Genomic DNA, 18947 nt, shown 5'->3' with positions numbered 1-18947 from the left:
TATAGGTGCAAAAATTCTCAGAAAAATATTAGCAAACTGAATTCACAAACTAGATCATACACCATGATAAAGTGGGATTGAGTCCAGGGATGCAAGGATGGTTCAACATATGCAAATCAATAAATATGATATCCCCTATTAAAAGAAACAAAAACAAAAATCATATGCTCATCTCAATAGAAGCAGAAAAAGCATTTGACAAAATTCAACATTCTTTCATGATGAAAGCCCTCAACAAAGTGTGTATAAAAGAAATATATTTTATACCCCTCAACATAATAAAGGGCATACATGACAAACTTAGAGCTGGTATCATACTTAAAAATAAAAGGTTGAAAGTTTTTACTCTCAGATCAGGAAAAAGACAAGGATGCCCACTCTCACCCCTCTTATTCAACACAGTATTAAAGTCTTCACCAAGGAAACTGTGCAAGAGAGGGAAATAAAAGGCATCCAAACAGAGAGAAATAAAATGTCTTTGGTTGCTGATGATATGATATATAACATAGTATATAAAAATCTTAAAGATTGCACTAAAAACCTGTTAAAACAAATAAATAATTCAAAAGAGTTGCAGGATAGAAATCCCGCAGACAGAAATTAGTTGTGTTTCCATGAATTAACCACAAGATATGTGAAAAAAAAAGGAATGAAAAGAAACAGTCTCAGTCACAATAGCATCAAAAAGAATAAAATACTTAGTAGTAAATTTAATCAAGTATATTACACCTGTAAGAATGGCTATTATCAAAAAGACAAGTAATAACCGTGGGATGTGGAGAAGGGAACTTCCTTCCATGCACTACTGGTGGAAATATAAATTGGCACAGCCACAAGAAAAACAGTTTGGAAGTTCCTCAAAATTTAAAATAGAACTACCATATGATCCAGTCATTCCACTTCTGGGTACATACTGAAAGAAGAGGAAATCACTCTCTAGAAGACATGTCTGAACTCCTACATTCACTGCAGCATTACCACGTAGCCAAGATATGGAAACAACCTAAGTGTCCATTTAAGGATGAATGGATGAAGAAGAGGCAGTATATATATATATGCACACATACATACATATATACATTTATAATATAAATATATATAATGGAATACTATTCTGCCATGAGGAAGGAAATTATGCCATTTGCTGCAACTTGAGTGGAATTTGATGGTGTTATGCTTAGTGAAATAAGTCAGAGAGAGAAAAACAAATACTGGAAGATATCACTTGTATGTGGAATCTAAAAAAAGCTAAACTCACAAAAACAGAGGGTAGAATGGTGGTTCTCACTGGGGAATTAGAAGAAATGGAAGATGTTGGTCAAAAGGCACAAACTTTCAGTTCTAAGATGAATAATTTCTGAAAATTTAATATGCAATGTGGTAATTATAGTTAATAATACTGTATTATATATTTGAAATTTATGAAGGAAGTAGATCTAAATTTTCTCACCACAAAAAATGAACTGGTAGTTATGTGAAGTGATGGAGATGTTAACTGATTTTACTGTAGTGATCATTTTGCAATATATAAGTGTATCAAATCATCAGGTTGTACACCTTAAACTTACACAATGTTATATGTCAATTATGTCTCAGTGAAGTTTGAGGGGAAAAAAAGACATTCCTAGCACACACTTGGTGCTCCATAAAAAATCTCTTGAAGAAGGGAACAGGTAAAATAAAGGAACCATTCTTTTTGTGCGAAGAACTGTGGTCTGCGTTACTCACGCTGTAGATGAAGAAACTAAAAGCTTAATAAGCTGAGTAATTTTCCCAACCTCATTTTCAGTAACTTGATGCTGGAGCCAGGAATGAAGCCCACATTTTGTGACTCAGAGCTTCTACATGCTTGAAATACTATGTAATAATATGTCTGCAAAAATTTACTTCACCTCTCTCTGCATATCAAACTTCCTTCTTCCATAGCATGACCTCATTTGGAGATAGTGTTTCTGCAGAAAGGAAAATATTCCTAAGTTATTCTAGCACTTATTTTCAAATAGCAATGTGAGGCGATACTTTCAAAACATTCCCACTTTTTATGAAATGGAAAGGACACTCAAAAATGTATTTCTTTATCACAGATACATTGAAAAATGATGCCAGGTACCCATGATGTTATGCTGCATTATTCCTTTTTCTTTCCTAAAGCAAATGGTATTATCAGCCTCATGCCACACAAGTCTTACACCACTCTGCGCCGTGGGATTGAATTAACCTTTACCTGACATTTCTAGGTAATCATTTTGGGAACCATCCAACAAATCATTTAATAAAATGAAAACGGAATAACTTTGCAGAAGGAGTGTGTGCTCATTTTAAGTACTTCTAAATGGAGGCAACCTCACTCAACAACAAAAATAGCTCTTTGTATCACCAAACACAGATGAGTGGATTGGCCTTCCACAAAGGTAGCCAGGAAGTATCTGGCCACAAACAGAATAGGCTTCTTAAACACACGCTCAAACAAGGACAACTATGCCTGTGGGGATTTTCTTCCCTGCTCTGTCCCTGATTTGTGGCCACTGAACTTTTACAACTGATCAAAAAAGCAGATTGCTTTTTGCAAGGACATTGCATGACTGGGTGGTATAAAAACTGATACCTAAAACTCCTTACCATTCAGCTTAAGAGATCACTTGTCTTTTGGAGAGAGAAGGTGACATCTATTTTACAACAAGGAAATGGATTCAAAGTCACCTTGAAAATAACTTCGGTTCTTCCAACAGTCATTGGAATGACTTAGCTATGCCAATGTAAGAAGTGGGAGCCAGATGTTATGGTCTCGAGGGCCTTAGGAAATCATTCCTTGACACTCCATGTCGGTTTCTCAGAACGAATATAGACCATTATGCCTGAGGAAGCTAGAACTCCAAGGAGGGAAAGGAAATCCTTATCACTGAGATCTGAAGTTAGGAAATTAGAGGAGTGGTCCAGAATAGCTTCAACCAAAACCCAAAGGTAAGACAAGGAAATAAAATTTCTTTGAAAAATGAGGCTACTAAAATAAGCTGGCTAGCCTGTTTCAACGCAAGAGTCCATGAGATTGCAGGGGAGGGCAGGTACAACAGGAAGCAGTAGCTTATATAGTTGCTACTGCCTCTGAAATACTTCCTTTATTGAGCTCTCAGATAAAAAAGATTTGCTATTTCATCTCATACGGGATCTCTGAACACTCACGTAGCAAAGACCTTTCTGAGGATTTTAAATGATAACAACTGGCTTGAAAGGGGAGGGCAATTCATGTTTCTAACAGTAATTAAAAGGCACAAAATAGTGATCACTTAGGAGTTCCCCTTACAAACAATGAAATTAGGATACTTATCACTTAAAAAAAAATTAAAAAGACTGGCATTTGTTTGCATTCCAAAAAATAAGGAAATTTTGCATCTCTGCAAAGTATATTCCTATAGCTCAGAGGTTATCAACTAGGGGCAATTTTGCCCTCCCTCACGGGACATTTAGTAATGCCTAGAGACACTGCTGTTTGTCACAAGAGGGGGATGCTACTGACGTCTAATGGACAGAGGCCAGGGATGCTGTGACACATCCTACAATGCAGAGGACAGCCTCCCACAATAAAGAACTGTCTCTCCAAAGTGCTGAGGTGGAGAAATCCTGACATAAAACAAAAAGAATCATCTTAAATTCACCAAAAAAATACTCAGCTTTCATGACAATCTCCAAAAACATCAGTGAATTAGAAAACTGACAAAAACTTTGGCATCTTCCCATTTCTCAGATGCCTAATTAAGCTCTTTATCCCAGGGATGTACTGCATAAGGGCTACTTAAGGAAACTTCTTCATTCAATCTTTCCAGTATAATTCTAAATCTACATGGACATCCTGGAAGTACCTAAGGCAGGCTTTGAGAGTTTTATCTAAACACAGAGTGACAAGCAATGTTGCTATACAGCACATTATGGGGCATTTTGTGTACTTGGCAACGTAGGGAAAAAATTAACAATTTAACAAAATTTCAATAAAAAGCCAATGTAATATCTAGAAGCAGCTTGGGGCCACCTAAGATGACTTGTTCTCTGATTTGTAATTTAATATTAAGAAAGTGAAGTACAGCCAAACAAAACAAATTTCGAATCCCAGCTCCATTTTAACAAACCATTCTGTTGTAGAATCCAGACTCATATACCTCACCTGAAAATAATGACTGTACTTTTCTCAGGGGGTTATTGTGAAAGCTAAATTATGTGATGCATATCAAAATATTTAGGACATTAGCAGCTCAGCACTCAGCAAATGTGGGTAATAGTGACATGTTCCAAACTAACCTAGGTAAGTGTCACAGGATGAAACTCGATTGACAGAAGAGAATTCTGAAAACTTCCTATATTTAAAGTATCTCTTCTTCTGGAAGTTTTGACTTTCAGTAAGATGTCAATTTAAACCACTAAGATTCTGAAAGACAGGGAAAAGTTTATGTATTACTTCATGATGATTCTAAATCAGAGTAATTTGTTAATGTTGATATGAAGTGAAAATTCTGTCACAAAATAACAGAACAATGGTTACACAAGGTTTCCATAGTTTTATTATTATAGAACTTCAATTGTTGGATGACCAATTTAACTAATTAAAAATCTCACCTAAAGAAATAAATAAAATATGAGATAATAAAAACATGGAAAGTGAAATAGTTTCGTTGGAGATCACAAATTTATGCATTTAAACAAAACATACTAAAACAAAACAAAAATTTACGTAATTGTCAATTTAATGTTAGCCATATATGTTTTACAGGGGGATAACAATGAATTCCAACTTCTCAATGAAAATTTCTTAAGGCACACACCTATCTAGTATAGTAGAGAACATCCTACATACTAGATAATCCCAAGATATTTATCCCAAGGTGTCTACCCATGCTATAGCATTAATAGCATTTGACTCATAACCCTTCCAGCTTGAAACCAACTTCACACTTTGTCCACTTACACACCAGTGGCCCAAGATACACACATAATTAATTTTCCTGAGTAGCTACATCTATAGCCTTCAAATGATTTACACTTTCTTATGCCCAATCTGTTATACGTCATAATCTTAATATTAGAGATACAATTTTGGCCTAGGATTTTGGCCCTCCTGGATACTAATTAACTAGATAGAAGGTATAAAGGGAAAAAAAAGAAGCTTTGTGATAAAGTTTGTCCAATACACCTTTTAGGCTGCAATATTCCTTGTCAATAAACAAAAACTCATGTGCTTTTGAAAAGCTGTGCTTTATGTGATATCTTGGAAAGCATGAAATTCTCCATAGGTTCTCATCAAAAATTAAAGAGCAGCAAAAACAGGAGTAAGGTAGACATGGGAAGTAACTCTAACAAAGTGCCTAGAATATAATAGATAACCAACAGTGTTAACTGCATTTAATATTACTAAATGAAATCAAAGTACCAACATTTAAATTTACTCATTTCCTAGAACAAGAATACGGAGAGTTTAAAACAATTTACCCCACAAACTTTCAACCTCTATCCAAATATCTCCAAGAGACATTTAAATTATCTCATTATGTGGGAATTTACTTCAGGAAATTACTTTAGATACTTGTTTAACTGTATATGTGCTGTCAAAGTGAGCACAGTTTAACTATAGTTTGAAATAAGAGAAACATTAGTTGACAGTTGGAAAATTACACTAGAAGCAGAGTAATTTTATTTTAATTATATGACTAGAGAGGATACGTGTTATTTTATCCATTGTTCATCTCTTCCTTTTGGAAGATTTCTCTCCTCCACTCCATGAAATTTTGGGAACTGAAATTGAGAACCATTAGAATCCCATAAATATAGACCTTCATGGGGAATTTTAAGTTGCAGAGATTGCATCAGTTACTTATCTCTTTTTTTTTTTTTTTTAGTTGAAGTTTTAGTCAGTTTACAATGCTATGCCAATTTCTGGTGTGCAGCACAATGTTTCAGTCATACATATATTCCTTTTCATATTCTTTTTCATTATAGGTTACTATGCCATACTAATAGATTACAACAATGTATTTACTTTTATTGAAGTATTGTCAATATACAATGTGTTAATTTCTGGTGTACAGCATAATGATTCATTTATATATGTATGTGTATGTGTGTGTGTGTGAGAGATATATATATATATAACTCTTTTTCACTATAGGCCATTACAAGGTATTGAATATAGTTTCCTGTGCTATACAGAAGAAACTTGTTGTTTATCTATTTTATATATAGTAGTTAGAGTCTGCAAATCTTGAACTCCCAATTTATCCCTTCCCACCCCTTTTCCCCACTGGCAACCACAAGTTTGTTTTCTATGTCTGTGAATCTGTTTCTGTTTTGTAAATAAGTTCATTTGTGTCTTTCTTTTTTTAGCGTTCGCATATAAGTGATGTCATATGATATTTTTCTTTCCCTTTCTGGCTTGCTTCACTTAGAATGATGATCTCCAGGTCCATCCATGTTGCCGCAAATGGCATTATTTTATTCTTTTTTATGGCTGAGTAGCCTTTCTCTCTTTTAACTCCAATAAACAGAAGAGAATATAGTTCAGAATTTAGACCCAATAAATATTTGCTGAATGAATGAATGACCAACTGAATAACTGACAATAACTTGTATTGATCTGAGAAACATGGTTTCAATAGAAGTGCTGTCTCTCAATGTATGATGAATAGAAAGAAATCAAAGCAAATAATACATGGTTGAACACTCATTTATATCAATAACTTACACATTTACTAGCAGACTTTTTTCCCATGGCTATCAGTAAAGTAGACCATTTTTATCCTTCTTTTGCTCAACATTACACTTTCCAACAAACAGAAAATTAGCAGAAGCCATTAGAAATTGGAAGAGGGGAAAAGAGTTGGACAATGTATACGGCAAATTCTTTGGCTACTAAGTAAAAAAGTTGCCCACAATGAAATCTACATCCATGTCAAGATCTTAAAGCAAGCTTGAATATCTAATCTGATAGATTTTCATACATTTTCACTCACCCTCCAGTAAATTAGCTTGATAATACAGAAAAAGAATTTCTTTAAAAATAATTACAGCTCTAAATGAATTTTCAGCCCTTTCACTCACCACTGCTGAAATTCCAAAGATGGATGACTAAATTTTCTGAGGGTCTGAATACAATCTCAGCTCTTCTTTTTGATGCATGACCACAGGACCATTAATTTGTTCCTGGATTCATAATGAACCTCTCCCACTGGCTTAGTGAGATAAGGCACATCTAATTATTTACTTTCAGGTTCTGCAACCAGCATAGAATCAAATCAAGTTTTGACTGACTAAGCTCTCAAGTATTAGTGAGTCATACTCTAGAGAAGGTTGTATTTTGCATGCAGTGTTTAGATTGTTCCATAATATGACATTAATAAGTAATTTTGATTGTTTTACATAATTTGAATCTGTTTAGATTACAAGAAAATATTTCATCTCTATATTAGGAAATATATGCTATCCTCCTATTGTGTTTTTCTTTTAATAAATTTGGTTGTACATAGAAGTAATGTGGTGAATTCTTTTCACACTTCTCCCTGGGATAGTATGGTTTAGTTTATAAAAAGTCTCAAAGCAAAGTGGTAACATTACCTAACAAGTGGGAGGTATAGATTATAAATGCATTATGGGAACAGGACAGGAAGCCAGATTTGCTAAGTGTATTATTTCTATGTGCCTTATCTAGGTTCTAAAATGAGTTGGTTTCTGAAGTTGGAATAATTTCCAATTATTTTCATTGGTTAACATGACTATTATTCACTATAGTAGAATAATAATCTTAGCTTCTTTTTTTTTTCAGTTGTTACTTAACTACTTTTAGTTACTTAACTACTTCCTTATTATAGAGCTCTGAATTCAGTTAGCCAACATCCTTTTGAGATCTGGAGGGAAATTATTTTGACTGAGTTCCTTAAATCAAGAAGATAAATAAGTGTTTAAATAGATATGACTCGTGCCTTTGAGTAAATGTCCTGAGAAAATTATTGCCTTCTAATTAATTCCCTTTCTCAGAAGAAACAGCTATTTTTTTATATGTATGAAACTTAGGACATTGTATATACATTGTGCTATGGCTGTTTAGATCACAGATATGTCCCATTAAAATCACATTCCTGTATAAAGAGAAAGAAGTGACAGTTACCCAGTATTTCAATAAAGTCTTTACAATAACACAGAGTTTGGGAACAGATGAAGATAATTTGGTATTTCCAAACTTAGCCACATTCTGTTCTTCTTGTCCATGCTCTATGACCACTTGATAGGGGAAATGAATTAATTTAAATAATGTCTGAGTACTTCAGGAACTCCATGAATCCTTTAGAATAGAGTCAATTCTTTCTCACTTTCATAAATCTTTGAAAAATATTGTGTTTCCTTAATAAGCAGCTGATCTCTTTTTCTATTTTTTGCACTATGTTGAGCCATTTGCAAAAAAATAAGCACAATTTACATCTCTACAGTTCTCTGTGCCTTGTAAAGCATCTTTCACTACATTTCATTTAACCTGCATAATAATATGGTAAAGAACCTCTCTGGAAAACAGACCCAAGGGAGGTTGTTACTTGCCCAAGTTCCTGTAGAAAATGACAGAATTGGGACTTGACCTGGGATTTCTGACTACAGGTGCAGAGTGTTTTTCTGGAAGTATTATCAACAATGATTCCTTACTTTAAGAATATATGATTAATTGAAAATAAAATGCAAACAGACGTGGAAAAAGTTAAGCACCATATTAAGGAGGCAAGAGGAGTGATCCACATTAAATAAGTGACCTACACTGAATAATGTGTACTATAAAGTGAATGATGAAAGTAATGTTGGACCCTGGATGGCTTTCTTTTTAAAAAACACTAATAATTAGAGAAATCTAAACAATTTCAAGAATTTTTCTAAATAATCTTTTGAGAAGTTCAAGTATCTCAGAATTTTGCACAAAAACGGTTTCCCAGCTGCTTTCTTTCATAAAGGAAAAAAAAATAAAAAAATCTTCTCTATGACTAAATAAACTAAAAATAATGTACACCAGATGAGGCAGAAATGGCATCTTCCAATAGCTGTAGACATTTAAAATACCATTCAAAAATTTCCACGTAGATGGCAATTCTACAGAAATATTGTGTGTTTTGTTTTTTTATTTTTGATGATGCTTTGGAGCAATGTAGGGTGAATTAATATTTCGGGCTGTACACATTGAAGTGGAAACGAAGTTGAATCTCCTAGACATTTCCAAATGTGCAGATATTCCATATTTTGAAAGCAGTTCAACTATTATAGGTCTACACTCCTTAGTTTTCTTCTTAATGTTAACATTTAATGAAAGAATAATTCTTTTAAAACATGGATCAGAAAAAATTAAGTTTCATTAGATAGTCTAATTAATTTGATACAATGAGGAAATGAAATCATTTCTTATAGAGCATATGGAGAGCATTTTCCTGCTTTTGGCTCACAGTCCACTAAAACTATTAAAATTATAAAAACTGGACTGATACTACAAAAATTTGTACATTGGATAATACTGGTCCTTGCTGAGAAAGAAAGGGAAAAAAAAACCTGATAGGCTGTTGTTGAGAGAGAAAAATAAAGCACTTACTTTGAGGAAATCTACATTTTATGTGACTGTTTTTTTAAGCAAGTCCCAAAGCCATCAGAGCTACTAAGAGATTTTCCATGAAGTGAGTGGGCTGGATCAGAAATCCACTCTAAAATTCATTTCAGCTGTTAAAAATGTAGATGCTACTTTTCAAAAGTCTGATTCTTTTAGGAACTATTCTGATTGCAAGTAGCAAAACACATGTCAGACTAGCTTAAGCTAAGTAAATAAATAAGCTCAAAGGGGGTAAGACTAAATCAAAACTCAAAAACAGTTGAAAGAAAAAAATTAAAATATAATACAAAAGAGAGATGATGGTAGCCTCGACTAGTGTATCCGCAGAGATGGTTAGAAATGGAAACACGCAGGAGACACTTCTGACTGCAGAAACAGGACCTTTTGAATGATTGGATATTGAGGGTGAAAATGAAACAAATAACAAGGACAACTTGTTTTTGTTTTGTCATTGTTTTGTTTGTATGAACAACTGGGTAGAATTCAGGGTAGTTTGGGGCATGTTAAGTCTAAATACTTTCGCGTCGCCTGGGGGGAAAAGTAATATATAGAGTAGTGATACAGTTAAATCCAACATTTTTCCCTTTAGGATTTTTCCTTTGTGTGTCAAAAATATATTCCACCCAAGGTCACAAAGTTCCCTTATGTTTTCTTCTGTTCGTTTTACAATTTTATTTTTACGTTTAAATCTTTAATCCACAAAGAGTTTATAAATTGAAGGGTGAGTCATATAATACAATTTCTAAAAAGATTTTCCGACAGACTGAGGATAACTATGTGTCATGGACTGAGAAGCCTGATGATCTCAATTCTAAGCATCTGGGGGCTTAAAAACAAAATAGAATAAAACAACGTTTCCAATAGAGGGATTAAAAAATAGTCATTAAAAATGGTCTATATTTACATTCGTGGGCTTAAACCATATCCCAGTTAATTACACACTGGTGCTGAAAAGAGCCATGGAGATTATCTAGTAGTTCTACCAGTGTTTGGAATGAAGACATAGAAGCTCAAAAATTAATTAGCTAATATAATATTACAAGATGTAAGCAGAGCTGAGACCAGGACCCTATTTTCCTAGTACCTAACTGAGTTTTCTTACCCTCTTCCTTTTTATTGATTCATTGGTTATCTTGTCAGCACCTACTATATGCAAGGCATATGTTACATCCTACAGAGATGGAAGAGGACCTGGCCGCCATGGCCGAGGTTCTTAAAATATACTGGGAATACAGTAGTATGTACAGAAAAGCTGCAATACAAGAAAGCACATAAGGACCAGACAAGTGCTCAGATACAGCTTTTTGAGTTCAGAAAAGAAAATAAGTCTCAGTTAATATTTCTTTCCAGGCACTTTGCTAAATGCTTCACAGGTCTTCTCTCATTTAAGCCTTGACAGGCAATTCTATAAAACAGTTCCTATCAAACCCACTGTACAGATAGGGACATGCTGAGAGCTGTGGGGTGATGTGCACAAGGTAATGTAGCTGCTAAATGTTCAGACTCAGGCGGTGATTCCAACAACTACATCCCACTGCTCGTCCGTAACAGTGGGAAGGATGACAAAATTTTGGAGAGAATAGGAGATGTGCACTAGGTCAAAAAGTATACATAGTATTTCCAGTTATGAGAAAGAGGAGGAATATCACAGGCAGAGAGAACATACTGAAACTGTCAGCAAGAATGTGATATTGCAGAGATGGTAAAGTGCCTGAGTGCATGTAAAGCAGTATTAGAAAACTAAGATGGAGCAAAACAAACCGACAGCCTATGGAATGAGAGAAAATATTTGCAAATGATGTGACTGACAAAGGTTTAATTTCCAGAATATATAAACAGCTCATACAACTTAATAACAAAAAAACCAAATAATCCAATCCAAAAATGCAGAAGACCTAAACAAGCAATTCTCCAATGAAGACTTACAAATGGCCAACAGGCACATGAAAAAATGCTCAATATCACTAATTCTCAGAGAAATGTAAATCAAAACTACAATGAGTCAGAATGGACATTGTTTACAAATGATAAATGCTGGAGAGGATGTGGAGAAAAGGGAACCCTCCTACACTGCTGGTGGGAATGTAGTTTGGTGTAGCCATTATGGAAAACAGTATGGAGATTCCGCAAAAGACTAAAAATAGACTTACCATATGATCCAGCAATCCCACTCATGGGCATATATCCAGAGGGAACTCTAATTCAAAAAGATACATGCACCCCAATGTTCACAGAAGCACTATATACAATAGCCAAGACATGGAAACAACCTAAATGTCCATCAACAGATGACTGGATAATTAAGTTGTGGTATATTTACACAATGGAATACTACTCAGCCATAAAAAAGAAGAAAATAATGCCATCTGCAGCAACAATGGATGGACCTAGAGATCAACATTCTAAATGAAGAATCCAGAAAGAGAAAGACAAATACCATATGATATCACTCATATGTGGAATCTAAAAGAAAGAAAAGAAGAGGACACTAATGAACTCATCTAAAAACCAGAAACAGACTTGCAGACAGAGGAAACAATCTTATGGTTACTGGGGGGAAGGGGGTGGGAAGGGATAAATTTGCAAGTTTGAGATTCACAAATGTTAACCACTATATGTAAATATAGATTTTTAAAAAAAACAAGTTTCTTCTATATAGCTCAGGGAACTATATTCAATATCTTGTAATAACCTTTAATGAAAATGAACATATGCACGTATATGCTGTACATCAGAAATTGACACACTGTAACTGACTACATTTCAATTAAAAAAAAAAAAAGAAAACTAAGATGAAAAGTTAGGAAGGGGCCAAATAGTCAGTTTGAGTACTAAGCTAAAGGATTAGGCTTTATATTGCAGGCAGCGGGGGATTTAAATGAAACTTTCTGCACACAGGAGCAACAGATTCAAAACAGACTTTTACTAACATTAATCTGGCAGGAGTATTGAATTTAAAAAGAGAAAAAGAGCAGAAAGACTCAAAGGGAAATTGAAATATTTTGAAATCAAGGACAGAAACAGATACTAGAAATAATAACCAGCCAGATTTGTTTAATGAGTCCTCATCACCAAAAGCAACACGCCAGATTAGTTTCTTGCCAGCTCTTAAAAAAAATGCCTTCACTTTCAATGTTTGTTTTCACTCACTGGCACCATTTTCAATTATAAGTATGTGCAATAATATCTTAAATAATTGAAATGATGATTCTTAATTACCCAAAAGTTTTTGGTTTTGTTATAATATGAAATTATTGAGGACTTAACTCTGTTTATCAAAGAGTCCTCCGGTAAAATAGAATTAACTGGGCTATCCAACTAAAATCTGACCTAGATTATGTATGTTCCAAATGCTTCCCACTGCAAAGGACATTTCTGCATGCATATATCATTGAGAATTCAGCACGTCACTTATGATAAAGGATACTGTAATCAAGTGCCTGGTAGCCCATTTAAAAAAAACCAAGACGTTATTCTTATATAAGAATTCTTAATGCGAAGAATCTAAGTATCTGTGTGACTTCTTTTTAACAAGGCAGAAAAGAATATGAAGTGAAAAGAAACGTTCTAAAAAGTGAGGATTGGGAACGACAGACCTTTCTAAAGAGTCTCCTCCTCTGTCCAAAAAAATAGAACACCTATTCTGAGTGTTTCTCCCCAACTCTATTTTCAGTTACATTATGTTAGAAGCTAGAAACTGGTCATGCTGGGAGAATATACACCACAGAAATTAGGAAATGCTACAAATGTGGGCATCTCTTTGCAGAGAATTTATCTGCCAACAAATTTGCCAATTTGCTATCACTAATTATGCATGTTCCAAATATTTCCTACAGTAAAAAACGCTTACTCTTGTTAAAAAAAAAAAAAGTTTGAGAACTCGGCACCTGAAATAGAAATTTTAGAGAGGAATTTTGAAATAAATTCGGTATACTTTTGTCTTTTAAAGAACAGAAGTCTTCTAATATTTACAGCTTTCTCTTTGTTATAGCGTGATTCAATAACGTTTTGGCACTCACTAAGCATTTACCTTAAATATAATCGTCTAGTTCAGCTGTTCTTAAATATTAAAGTGCATCAGAATCACATAATAGGAAACTTATTAAAACACAAATTCCTGAGCCTTACCCTGAGAATTTCTGATTCTGTGGATTTGGGTTGTGGCTGAAGAATTAGCATTTCTAAGAAGTCCCAGACTGATGGCTACGTTCCTGGTCAGGTATCACACTGAAAATCATGGGCCTAGGTAAGTATATTTTATTACTAACTATAAAACTTACCATGAACAGTTTTAAACACTTTTAACTTTCTGATGAAAATTCTTCTAAAAGGGAGAGGTCTTAATTCTTACTTCACAATGCTTACCAGACATGATTTATTATTTCTCTAATAAAGGATTTCTCTGGATTAAGGCACCATTTGGACATTAGTTTTCACTAATTTTCACCATTTGGACACTAGTTTTCAGAATTTTAGAAAAGAATTGATGATCAGCATATATGCTATTGTGACCCCAGGATATAATGTCTCTGAAAGGTATCCTTGGTAATCACAGTTAAAATTACCCTTAGATGGTTTTCCTATGAGTTTCCTCCTTTCTCTAGGGTAAAAACATTCTGCTATAATTGAGAATTAGTTAAGATTATATTGTCTATATTTTTAAAGGCAACCGTAGCATTGAAAAGGCATAAAAATCCCACACATCTGAAAACTGACATCAGAAATGGCAATATTTCAAAATGTAGCCTTGATTGATTACTCTCAATTTCTCTCTCTCTCTACATACACACCCCCCCGACCATTTCCAAATCTATTTCCATACTTATTATTGTCCCGTTAAGTCTGAGCAGTCATCTACCTTTCCAATAATTTAACTTTTCTTCCCAAAAGTAGAAATATCAATGTCTCCTTCTTAGGGATGTTCTGTGAACCAAGTAACTAATGATGCTCTATGTTAGGCAATATTATTGACAATGTTCAAATATCCTAAGAGACGCTATGATAGTGAAACTGAAATACTGTGGAAAACAAATAGGGACGATAAAATAGCTAGCAAAATGTCAAGGGACTTCTTAAAATTAAATATCAAGAGTCCTATTTTAAATGGAGCATTACAAACATGTCTAAGAATGTCTATTAGTCAAATTTGCTGATATATGCGTTTGCTTGTTCCTTCATTAAATTAATATTGATTGTGTACCTACTATGTGTCAAGGACTATGCCCTGGGGACACAGTACTGAACACTATCAGACATGAAGCCTGCAATCATGGACCTTAGAGTCCACCAGGGCACAGAGATGTGAATGAAATGATCATGCTAATGAACACAGCATTCTAAATTCAGATAACTTATCCAAAGTAAAGAAAATGCTCTGAGTGCTTACAATGAAAAATGACTGACCTACATTTGGGAATCAAGGAAATATTCCACAAGGAAATGATAGTCTTGTGCTGAGATCTGGAGGATTAATAGGAATTAACTAGGCAAAAAGAGAACAGGGCTCCAGCGGAAGGAAGCAGCACACAGGTCCCTGGGCTAAGTAAGAGGATGCCGGAGCATTGGAGGACATGAAAGAAAGCAGCTTAGGCCTGGCCGTGGGAAGAAAGCGGAGAGGGAGACAGAGAGAGTGAGCATGGAAGGCTGGATAAATCATGGTAAGAATTTTAATTAACCTGGGAGCACTAGAAAGGCATGGGTGGGTTACAAGAAGCGAGGAGACATGAACAGGTTTGTGTGAAAGGTTGCTACTCTGGTTTCTTTGGATATATAGGATGAAATAAAATATAGCATAAGATTAATTTCACTTTTTTTGCTCATTTAATGTGTCTACTAGGAAATATAAAACTCTACAAATGGCTGCTATATTTCTCATGGCCAGCCCTATTCTAGCACTTAATTTTTCACTACTGCTTTGAGCTAAGCATTTGAGAAAAGCCAGCTGATAAGGGATCAGAATGCTTTTTCTTATCAGGTAAGCGTTCTTAAAAATTCTGAATACTACTAAACACTTAGGCATTGCATATTAAAGATGACGACCAAAAATGAAGATGTTAAATGCATAATCTCAAGGAACGTAACAAATCTGTGATAAAAAGAAAGGAACCAACTGACAAAGGCTTAATTTCTGGACTATATAAACAGATCATACAAATTAATAACAAAAAAAGAAACAACCCATTCCAAAAATGGGCAGAAGACCTAAACAAGCAATTCTCCAATTCAGACATACAAATGACCAATAGGCAAATGAAAAAATGCTCAATATCACTAAATCAAAACTACAGTGGGGGTGGGTGGGTGGGAAGGGACTGGGATTTCAAAATGTAGAATAGATAAACAAGACTGTACTGTGTAGCACAGGGAAATATATACAGGATCTTGTGGTAGCTCACAGTGAAAGAGAATGTGACAATGAATGCATGTATGTTCATGTATAACTGAAAAATTGTGCTCTACACTGGAATTTGACACAACATTGTAAAATGACTATAACTCAATTAAAAAATGTAAAATAAATAAATAAATAAAAGTAAAAAAAAAACTACAATGAGGTATCACCACCAGTCAGAATGGCCATCATTCAAAAGTCCACAAGCAATAAATGCTGGAGAGGATGTGGAGAAAAGGAAACCCTCCTCCACTGCTAGTGGGAATGAAGTTTGGTGCAGCCATTATGGAAAACAATATGTAGATTCCTCAGAAGACTGAAAATACATTTATCATACGATCTAGCAATCCCACTTCTAGTTATATATTAGAGGGGAGCTCTAATTTGAAAAGATACACACACCCCACTGTTCATAGAAGCACTACTTACCACAGCCAAGATATGGAAACAACCTAAATGTCCATCAACAGATAACTGGATAAAGAAGTTGAAGTATATTTATACAATGGAATACTACTCAGCCATAAAAAGGAAGAAAATAATGCCACCTGCAGGAACATGGATGGACCTAGCGATTGCCATTCTAAGTGAAGTAAGCCATAAAGGGAAAGAAAAATACCATATGATATCACTCATATGTGGAATCTAAAACAGAAAAGAAAAAAAAGGACACTATGAACTCATCTACAAAACAGAAACAGACTTGCAGACATAGTAAACAATCTTATGGTTACTAGGGAAAGGGGGTGGGAAGGGATAAATTTGAGAGTTTGAGATTTACAAATGTTAGCCACTATACATAAAAGATTTTTTAAAAAGTTTCTTCTGTATAGCACAGGGAACTATGTTCAATATCTTGCAATAACCTTTAATGAAAAAAATATGAAAATGAATATATGTATGTATATGCATGGCTGGGACATTGTACTGTTCACCAGAAATTGACACATTGTAACTGACTGTACTTCAATTAAAAAAAAAAGAAAGGAACCCTATTCAACAGAATTTTTAACTTCATAGGCAATACATTTAACTATTTCATTATAACTTCCTTTGGCTTCTTCTCACTGTGTTCCTTGGAAATGCAAATTTTCAGAAAACAGAAACAAAACATGACTTGGAAACCAAGAATGTTATACCTGGTTTGCTACTGAAGATAGCTTTACTTAACTATAGAAACTCAAATTCCAAGAACTTTAACATAGTACTAGATACAAGGATTGTTTTCTCCGCTTTGGTTTCTTCTCCCCTGCACTGGAATGGCAGCTCACGGTTGTCATTACCATCATTATTTTCATTACTCATGAAATGAGTTGTGTAGCATGCTCAGAAAGACGCCAAGGAGCTTGGTGCCAATTTCCACCCTATGATCAATTTGAAAGTGCTTGCTGTTTTGGTCCTGACAGAGAGAGATTAACAATATCCTAAGGTAAAATGCTATTGATTAATCTATTCTTAAAAAAAAAAAGCCCCATTCCCATGGAAATCTGTTATTTCTGATTTTCCAGATCCTTTTATTTGGCTTTTTAGTCTAACAACATTATTTTTATAGACACCCTTCCCCAGCAATGTCAGAGCATACAAACACCATAAGGATTTTATCACGCACATTTAATGGAGATGAGTGTGCCAAGGGAACGCTTTGTTTAATAATAATAAAAAAAAAAAAGCAAAAAGAATAAAATTTAGTCCCAATATCCCTATAAAAAATATCATTTCAAGGATAAATTTTCAGTTGTCATAACTTATGCCATGAGAAATGAATCAACAACAATCTTCATGTACAAAGAAATCTGATTTATCTTGTCTTTTTTTTCAACATTTTTTATTGAATTACAGTCATTTTACAATGTTGTGTCAAATTCCAGTGTAGAGCACAATTTTTCAGTTATACTATCTTGTCTTAATCTATGTAGCAAGAATGTCTAACCTGGAGAACACAGGCCGTGAAGGAGACCACGGGTTAAACTCAGGAGGCCCACAAACACAGATGAATAAAATTATATGCTTTGTTTCCCACCAACCTGCACCTCATTTAGCTTTTCCTTCAGTTATGAATGTAGGCAACAAACTGCAGTACTGTTAGTAGAATCTGCTGCTCTATCAGGAGAAATCAAGATATTTTCCTATTACATTACCATCGTTGCAAATAGTTCAAAATAGCATTTGTGTTCACCATGACGTCAAAATTCTGGTAACAACTGGATAATAACAGATCCTATTGCCAAACGTGTTTAACAAGTATGTCTATTACTATGTCACAAGTTTGTTTTTATATTTTGAGAAACATGATAGTTTCCGCTTAATCTTTGGTATTTGATTTTATACCTTTAAAAATATCACTCAAAAAAGGGGTCCAAAGGTTTTTACCATGTGCCACAGAAGGTCCATGGCCCAAAAAATGCTTAAGAATGTCTACTGACCAGAAATATATTCTCTGGTGGAAAATACTGTTGACCTTCTTAAGACAGAGAAAACAGCATCCGTTTAGGAGAATGAAATTTGGTGAGTCACTGACTGAAAACTCTGTGTGGGCAGCCCTTGGAAGAACTAAAATAAGCGGCATCTGGGGCAGCTCTCCTCTCTCTGAGCTGGATGCCTTCCCTCTGCCTGTGCCGAAGGTACCCAGGCCACCACCCTGCCCTGGACAGCCAGCAGTTTTCCTTCCTTTTCTGAAAGTTCCCAAATGTTGAGACTTTTCTCAGTACTCCATTAAAACCAGGTTTCTCCTACAAGTATAAAGGACTGCCAGATGTCAGTGTTTCAGGCCTCCGTGCAAAATAATGTTCACTTTAACAGAGGCTTTATGGAACCAGTGTCTCAACTGATTACACCAAATTCTCAAATGTGAAGAAAAGAGAGGAGGCATAGCATACAGTCAGGAGTTCACAAATTCAAGTGTCTCTATTTATCTGTATTTCAAAAAGCCAGGAAACCTCAAGTTCA

General features: G+C 34.7%; 1 long non-coding RNA gene across 1 annotated transcript in view; it reads right to left on the bottom strand.

The window, feature by feature from the left end:
• Positions 1-1954, bottom strand: part of LOC140688437 (uncharacterized) — a 112964-nt gene extending 111010 nt beyond the window's left edge. Inside the window, exon 1 of the long non-coding RNA XR_012063131.1 lies at positions 1893-1954. This is a non-coding gene — a long non-coding RNA (uncharacterized lncRNA). The remainder of the gene's footprint in view (positions 1-1892) is intronic.
• Between the last annotated feature and the right edge of the window lie 16993 nt (positions 1955-18947).

The sequence above is a fragment of the Vicugna pacos genome, chromosome 22 (assembly GCF_048564905.1).
Source record: "Vicugna pacos chromosome 22, VicPac4, whole genome shotgun sequence".
Lineage (NCBI taxonomy): Eukaryota > Metazoa > Chordata > Mammalia > Artiodactyla > Camelidae > Vicugna > Vicugna pacos.
Note: the sequence above shows the minus strand (reverse complement) of the source record. Positions and strands in the feature narration are given on the sequence as shown.